This window comes from Notamacropus eugenii, chromosome 2 (genome assembly GCF_028372415.1).
Source record: "Notamacropus eugenii isolate mMacEug1 chromosome 2, mMacEug1.pri_v2, whole genome shotgun sequence".
Taxonomy (NCBI): domain Eukaryota; kingdom Metazoa; phylum Chordata; class Mammalia; order Diprotodontia; family Macropodidae; genus Notamacropus; species Notamacropus eugenii.
In genome coordinates this window covers 20,314,091-20,322,235 of record NC_092873.1, presented here as the reverse complement: position 1 = coordinate 20,322,235, position 8,145 = coordinate 20,314,091, and the positions used below count along the sequence as shown (strand labels likewise).

Sequence of the window (8,145 nt, the reverse complement as noted above, 5' to 3'; positions counted from 1 at the left end):
CCTCCCAGCATCTGTCACATCAAATCCCTTCACGTGACTCCATATACCTGGACTATTGAAATAACTTTCCTGGTTAGTCAGTGAGCAAACATTTATCAGGAGCTTACTATTGGGGGCCATTGCTAATGCTCAGAAGCCAATGAACCCCTGTCTATCTACTACCACCCACTACTCCCTTGCTCTGGCCCCAGAAAACTCAGTCATGGATGAAAATGAGCTGGTGCAAAGACCAAGGTGTCCAAACCGACTGAGACACAGCAGCCTGCATGAGATCTGCATTATCCACTGAGGCAAGGAACCTTCTCTCTACCACTGTAAAAAAAGTCTTTGGAGCCTGGAGGTGGTTGGTGAGGATGGTTTTGAGTCTTAAGCAAAAGACAGAAGGTGCTAAGCGAATGGCCTGAGGCTGCAGAGAGAAAATCAGAACCAAGCTAAGAGATATCTGCCATGACACCTCTCTCTCTCTCTCTCTCTCTCTCTCTCTCTCTCTCTCTCTCTCTCTCTCTCTCTCTCTCTCTCTCTCTCTAGCTCTTGATTCCAAGCAGAAACAAAGTTTTCTATTTCAAAACTGAAGACCACTTCTGTTATTTGGCTGAGATAGAGGCTGGTGATAACTACTCAGCGGATCAATCCCAACAAGCTTATCACCCACGAAGCATTTGAAATCATGCAAAAGGAGGTGTGACCCAGGCTTCCTCTAAGATTGGGTTTGACCCTGAAAATAACGTCCTACTATGAAATCCTGAACTCTCCAGAAAGAGCCTACTCCCTGGCAGAGAAAGATGAAGCCACTGTGGAACTGGACACATTAAGCGATGAATCCTAGAAAACCAGTACACCATGGATGTACTTACTGAAAGACAATCTGACGTTGTGGACATTGGACACCAGTGGGAGATATGGAGGAAGGAGAGGAGCCATTGACTAGCTCTGCAGCTTTGGTCAGTCTCATTTTAAAGTGACTGTGGTGACCGTTTGTCATCACCTATGCTTTCCCACGAAGAGTTTTTGTTTATGATCTAGGAAAAGCCTATGCTATTTTTATTTGGATTTCTAGATTTCTCACAGGGTTTTATATTTAATATGAGGAAACAAAAGCTAGTTGACATTTGTGGAGTTTTCAGTTTTCATCTGAGGTGGCCAATATGGGGATACGGAACTTTTGACATGTTTGTCATAATAGTTTTGGTAAATGGTGATTTCACAATTCAAGGGTTAAAATAGCTCCATGGCTAAGCGAAAGCAACATCGACAAAAATCTGACAACCTGACTATATATTAGTCTGTCAGGGTTTAGAGGGGGCAAGAGAGGAGCCATGGGTGCAGTTGTTGTGGTTACTTCAGGATAGGAGCAGTCAGGACCAGCTTCCCAGTGGTATGACTATCCTGTCATGTCTGTGGCATACAGAATCTTACCATGTGCGCTCGATGAGACTGCAGCTGTAAAAGTGTTGTTTTTTGGAGACAAAAGGCAAGGCAATTGGGGTTAAGTGACTTGCCTAAGGTCACACAGTAGTAAGTATCAAGTATCTGAGATCGGATTTGAACTCAGGTCCTCCTGACTCCAGGGCCAGTGCCATTCACTGCACCACCTGGCTGCCCCAGGTGATTTACTCTGGAGAAGGGCAGAAATAGTTCACATTCATTAGTTTTGCTGTTCTCATTTTAGTTGGATCCTTATTGTTCAGGTTGATGTAGAATGGATAATTTTGATCACATTCAATTAAAGAGTTTGTACAAATAAAACCAGAATAGCCAAGATTAGAAGGAAAGCAGAAAATTTGGGGGAAAATTTAGAGTTTCCCAAATATCTCATATCTCAGATATATGGAGAACTTTGTCAAATTTATGAGAAAAAAAGTCATTCTCCAATTAATGGTCAAAGAATAGGAACAGGCAGTTTTTTGATGAAGAAATCAAAGCTATCCATAATCATAAGGAAAATGCTCTAAATTATTATTGATTAGAGTAATGTACCCTAAAATAACTTTGAGGTACCATCTCACACCTGTCAGTCACACCTGGCTAAAATGAGAGAAGGGGAAAATGATGAATTCAAGAGGGGATATGGAAAAACTAGAATGCATTCATTGTTGGTGGAACTGCCATTTTGGAGAGCAATCTAGAAATATGCCCAAAGAATTCTAAAACTGGGTATGCCCTTTGACCCAGCAATACCACTATTAGATCTGTCTCCCAACGGAATCAGGAAAAAAGAAGGATTTATATGTTATAAAATACTTATAGCAGTTCTCTTTGTGGTGGTGGCCAAGAACTGGAAATTTCAGGGATGCCCTTCAGCTGGGGAATGGCTGAACGAGTTGTGGCATATAATAGTCATAGAATACTACTGTGCTGTAAGAAATGACAAGCTGGTTGATTTTAGAAAAACATGGAAAGGCTTGCATGAAACAATGAAGAGTGAAGTGCTGAGAGAATTCATGCACAGTAACAGCAGTATCATTTGGAGAAGATATACACACATTGTTGCATTCATCCTTCATTTTCAAAGACCATGACATTAGAGAAATGATGACATGACTTGCACTTGACTTTGTTTTGAGTGAGGGAGGGCTGTGCAAGGTCACCAGTCTCACTCTGACTACTGACCTTCCTGGTTTCCTTTAAGTCCCAACTAAAATCCTACTTTCTACAGGAAGCCTTCCTAATTCCTTCTTAATTCTAGTGCCTTTCCTCTACTAATTATTTTTTATTTATTCTGTATGGTATTTCCCCTCAATTGTAAGATCCTTGAGGACAGGCACTGTCTTTTGCCTCTTTGGTATCCCAGCACACAGTAAGAACTTAATAAGTGTTTATCGGTTGATTAATTGACTTCTTAGATGATTGCATTAGCCTGCTGATGGGGCTCTTCCCTACCTCAAATCTCTCCCCATTTCTCATCCTTTCCTTTCTGGCTTCATGGATTTCTGGATGATTTCTGCCAGTCTCCTTCTTTCTAGCCTTTTAAACATTCCTGGTTTTTAAGGTGCCATCTCCATAAATTCCTTTCCCTTTCATCTTCCCAGCCTCAGGCAGTCTCTGTTCTAGGAAAACTGGACATTTTGCTATTTCTCTCTCTCACTCTCATGTCACTCTCCTACCTGGGCACATTTTTAATAAGTAAAAGCAGAATAGAAGAAAGTTAACAAAACTAATCAATACATTTCAAAAGAGTCTGGCAATGATATGTCCCTAGGGAGTCTCGCCTCACAAAGGAGTAGGATGGGAAGCTTGGTCTTCTCCATCCCTTCTCTGGGACCAAGCCTGACTCACAAAAAATCAGATGCAGTCTCCGGTGGTGGTTGTCCTTGGGTTAACACCACATAGTCATTGTGTGGCTGTCTTAGTGTCTTGGCTTTGTGGACGTCACTTTGCATCAGTTCATGGAAGTCTTCCCATACTGCTCTGTGTTTCTCAGATTTGTTTCCTATAATACAGTCAGACTCTGTTCTATTCATGTATAACTTGTTCAGACATTCCCTCCTCGGTGAGCATCAACTCTTTCCAGGTCTTTACTCTCACAGGAGAAGTGCTGCTATAAATCCTTTTGTGTATCTGGAGTCTTTTTGTGTGTGGGTAGGTATGTACCTAGCAGTGAGATCTCTGACTCAAGGGCTGTGGTCATTTTAGTGACTGATTAAGTGACTTGTCCAGGCTCACATAGTTAGTAAGTGTCTGAAGCTAAATTGGATCTCAGGTCTTCCTGATTTCAGGCCCAGTTCTATCTACTGTGCCATCTAGCTGCCACCCCATTTGGGTTTTTTGTTGTTTTTGTTGTGTTTTGTTTTGTTTTTTGGCGGAGATACTGGAGTATATGGAGTGGTTTGCCATTTCCTTCTCCAGCTCATTTATAGACCAGAAACTGAGACAAATGGTTAAGTGATTTGCCCAGGGTCATGCAGCCAATAAGTGTCTGAGGCCAGATCTGAGCTCTGGGAGATGACTCTTCCTGACCCCAGCCCTGGCACTCTATCCCCCATGCCACTTATCTGTGCCTATCTACGAAGCACTTTTGGTTGTTTGGTCATTTTCAGTAGTATCTGACTAAGTCTATAATAGAGGAGAGGAAATCCAGGCAGAGTCAGACTGGCCTCCAACAGCCAGGTCTTACAAAGTGTCTTGCAGGGCTCCTGTGACCACAGGATGGTTGGCCTTCTTGTGAGAGGCAGTGCGGGGTAGTAGGCATTGGGTCTGTGAGATCTTGGCCAACTTACTTTACCTCTCTCCTGGAGGCTTAGCTTCCTCATCTGTAAAATGGAGACAAATTTCTTCAGGGAGAATGTAGCCTCCCTCCCTGGGTTGTGAGGCTGAAAGAGGGCAATGTTAATAAATCTTTTTGCACACCCTAAATGACTGCAGAAACGTAGAAACATCAGCCATTATTCTCATGCCTCTGACCATACCCCTACTCAATACCTCTTGTGGCTCCCTGTTATCTCCAGGCCCAAATAGAAAATATTCTCCCTTTCCATGCCTCCCCTTCCCCCTTTCCAGACTTCTATCTTACTTCCCTCTCTGTACTCCACGAGTCACTCACACTCACCACATACCTGCTTTGGCACCTGCCAGCTCTGGGGTCTGGAATGCTCTCACTCCTCATCTCAGCATCTTCCTTCCAGACTCAGTTGAGATCCCACCTTTGGTAGGAGGCTTTTCTCAGTACCCCTCAATGCTCATTCCTTCCCTCTGAGATTACCTCCCACTTGTCCTGTGGGGGTCTTTGTGTGTTGTCTCAGACATTAGAATGTGAGTTTCTTGAGGGCAGGGATTGCGTGTCTGCCTCTCTTTGCACCCTCGGCGCTTATAACTGCTCCTGGCACATAATAGGTGCTTAATAAATGCTTAATGACCTACTGGTTGCCTCCCAGTGGTGTGGTTCAGGATGCTACCACGTCACTCTGATTCCCACCCTCCCCCCAAGAGTAGAGGGCCTTGGGTGGGAGGCTAACCTTGAGCCTCTGTGGTTCCTGGCCATGCCCTTTTACCTGGGTTAGCTTCCCCAGTCATCCATGGACAGTGCAACCATTACTCCTCTTGATGGTATTCTTCATGCAGGAGCTCCTAGACTCTCAACTGTCTATTTTTGTTCTGGGTAGCTGTCTAAAAGCTATCAAAATGACACCCTGAGAATAGCCTTAATTGACCACAGGGTTTCCCCCACCCCAGCTGGACTGTCCTATGGCCCGAGCCTCCATTGCTGGTCGATACCCATCCAGAATGATGGGCATCTCACTCCACAACCATCCTCCCACATCTTTGGCAGCTCATTCTTCTTTTTCTATGCTGGACCTTTGCTTGTTCAGCACACTGTGACCAGAAGGGGAGGTTCCAGTGACTTTGGTATAAACATCCCTTTTCTGGGGAGCTGGGAAAGTTTCATTTTCAGGAAACCCATACAGTGCAACAGCTGCATTGTCTCCCTTTCTATAGATCTTGTTCAAGACCTTTTATACCACAGCATGGCAGAAAGTTGGTCAATAGTGGCCTCTGGGTAGCTTGGTGGTGCAGTGGAGTCAGGAAGACCTGAGCTCACTTACTAGCTGTGTGACCTTGGGAAAGTCACTTAACTTCTGTATACCTCAGTTTACTCAACTGTAAAATTAGGATAATAACAGCACCTACTTCCCAGGGTTGTGAGGATCAAATGAGGGTTAGGATCAAATGATCAACTGTAAAGCACAGTGCCTGGCACATAATAGGTCTTATATAAATGTTATCTATTACTATCTTCATCCATGCAGCGTGTATCCTTCAAAGTGATCTGTCCTAGTGGTTGAAGCACCAGGTCTCTAATAACCACCTGAGAAGCCATGGTGCACACCACTTCAACACAATTACAGAATGACCTTTCAACACACATACTTACTCAATGCCACTTGGGCTCACAGTTACACAATGTCACCTCAAAACAATTATACAACATTGCCTCCACTTAGTTACACTGCAGTGTTTTCCAGATCTGTTAGCACATTTGTCCGGAAAAAAAAGATTTCAAATGAACTGCAACCAAATATGGTCAGCTAATGAGATCTATTAGTACAATTAGTCTCAACTTGACTCCCCTAAATTCATTAAGATCTAAGATAAGTCCCCTGGGTGGAAGCCATCTTTCACTCAACTATGGGTTTAATTTAATTCAATGTGGGGAAGGTCAGTCAATCACTCAGTTAACAATAATTAAGCACCCACTGTGTGCTAAGCCCTGGTGCGGTATTTTGGATTAGTAAAATGTACCTAATATGGAAGCATTTTTCCAAAGTGCAGGACAGAGAACACAATGTGTGCCTTTGTTTTATCTGAATATGCTTACTTGTGACAAAGATGTGTTTGTTTTCTTGATGAGGGGGAGAAGGATGTAGGCTAGAGAAGGGAACAGTGAGGATTGTGAAGAAAGAGAAAACAGCCAGAAAGAAAGAAAAGACAACCATTGTGGCACTGAAAAAAATGAGCAGAAGAGACAGATAAGCAGGAAAAGACATGTGGAATTTATTATAGGATTTTGAAAAATAACGCCAACTATGAAATAGAGAGGTGGGTTTCATATGCAATCATTCTTTTCTGTTCTTTGTATATGGGAATGCTGGTGTTTGTTGATGTTTAATACTATCGCAGTTATCACAATTATACAACATTGCCTCCACACAGTTACACTGCAATGTTTTCCAGATCTGTTAGTACCTTTGTCTGGAAAAAAAAGATTTTGAATGAACTGCAACCAAATGTGGCCAGCTAATGAGATGTAGTAGTGCAATTAGTCTCAACTTGACTCCCCCAAATCCATTAAGATCTAAGGTAAGTCCCCTGGGTGTAAGAAAGATAGTATTAAGAAATTACTATGGGGTCACATCCATACAGGAAGGATTTGCTCTTCTGGGGGTTGAAGCTCAAAATAATGGCCAAAATCATTGAATCTTTTTTTTTTTTTTTGGTGAATCTCTTTTTGCATAAACATATCCACTTTTTTTCAGTGAGAATCAAGTCCAACAGAAGTAAGACTAAATCATTAAATTCTCTCTACACAATCGTGACTGAAGCAGGCTAATTATCAACTACAGAAGTCACCAGTGAGGTCAAATTTGAGTTGATGAATGGGGGATCTCAACAGAGGCACAAGATGCCACCTTTGCCATCAGCTTGTAGACTGTTTTATGAAAAGAAGACGGATGTGACATACAACTTTTTGTTGTTTAAAAAATCCAGATGTGGCTCCATGATAAGTGGAAATGACCAAAAGCTGAGACCTGGGTAACTTTCCAAGGTCATGGGAAATCAACTTGTGTCTTGTTAATAGACCAGGCAGGAAGTACACATTGAGAAAGCAAAATATTTACTTGATACAGAAAACAAAGCAAAAGAAGAGTATCTCAACACTTCTTTCCCTTCTTCTCCACAGGGGTAGCTTTTCCAGGGCTACCATTTCCTGACAAAATGGGAAAAGTCTTTGTCTCTGTCTAAGCAACGTGCTGCGCCCCTATGTGGATGGATGCTGCCCCTGCAGCCTTAGATAATGCAGACTCCAAACCCACTGGCTGGCTTCTCTCCTTCCTGGGGCGTTACTCAGTTTGCCTTCCCACAACACAACCTGCCTGTGCTGCAGACACACAGTCTCATGGGACATAGAGTCCTGGAAACTTCTTCCATAGAACGATCATTCTCTGGGGCCCAGCATTCTGGGAAATGCATTCCATATCTTGGTTTCATTATTACACACTTTCATTTTTCTTTCACTATGCCTCAGTGCAAGATTATTAAAATAATCACACCCTTTGACGTAATGGTTCCATTGTTAGGAACAGAGCCTGATGGTGTTATCAAAGGCAAAACAATCCAAAACCCCAACTTCTGACCCAAATATTGTAATAGTAGCATTATATGGAATTCCAGAAAATGAAACCAAACCAACCCCCCCCAAACTTGGAAGCCAAAAACAAAGCAAACTTGGAAGCAACAACAAGCATATTATTGCTAGGAAATACTATAATGAAATGAAGACTAGTCAATCTGGGGGATAGAAAGAAATCTGGAAAGACCTTTATGAAATAAATCTTTAAGTTCCTCATGTGGAACACACTAATTTTTTCCATATAAGAGAACAGAAAAGGGAGGGGAGAAAATAAGCATTTTTGAAGGACCCATGTGTCG

At 42.5% G+C, this 8,145-nt stretch overlaps 1 long non-coding RNA gene across 1 annotated transcript; it reads left to right on the top strand.

Annotated features, from left to right (window-relative positions):
- Positions 1-528: 528 nt before the first annotated feature.
- Positions 529-7,773, top strand: LOC140524660 (uncharacterized). The gene is made up of 3 exons (XR_011973790.1): positions 529-941; positions 6,649-6,795; positions 6,972-7,773. It is a non-coding gene; the product is annotated as an uncharacterized lncRNA (long non-coding RNA).
- Positions 7,774-8,145: the final 372 nt, after the last annotated feature.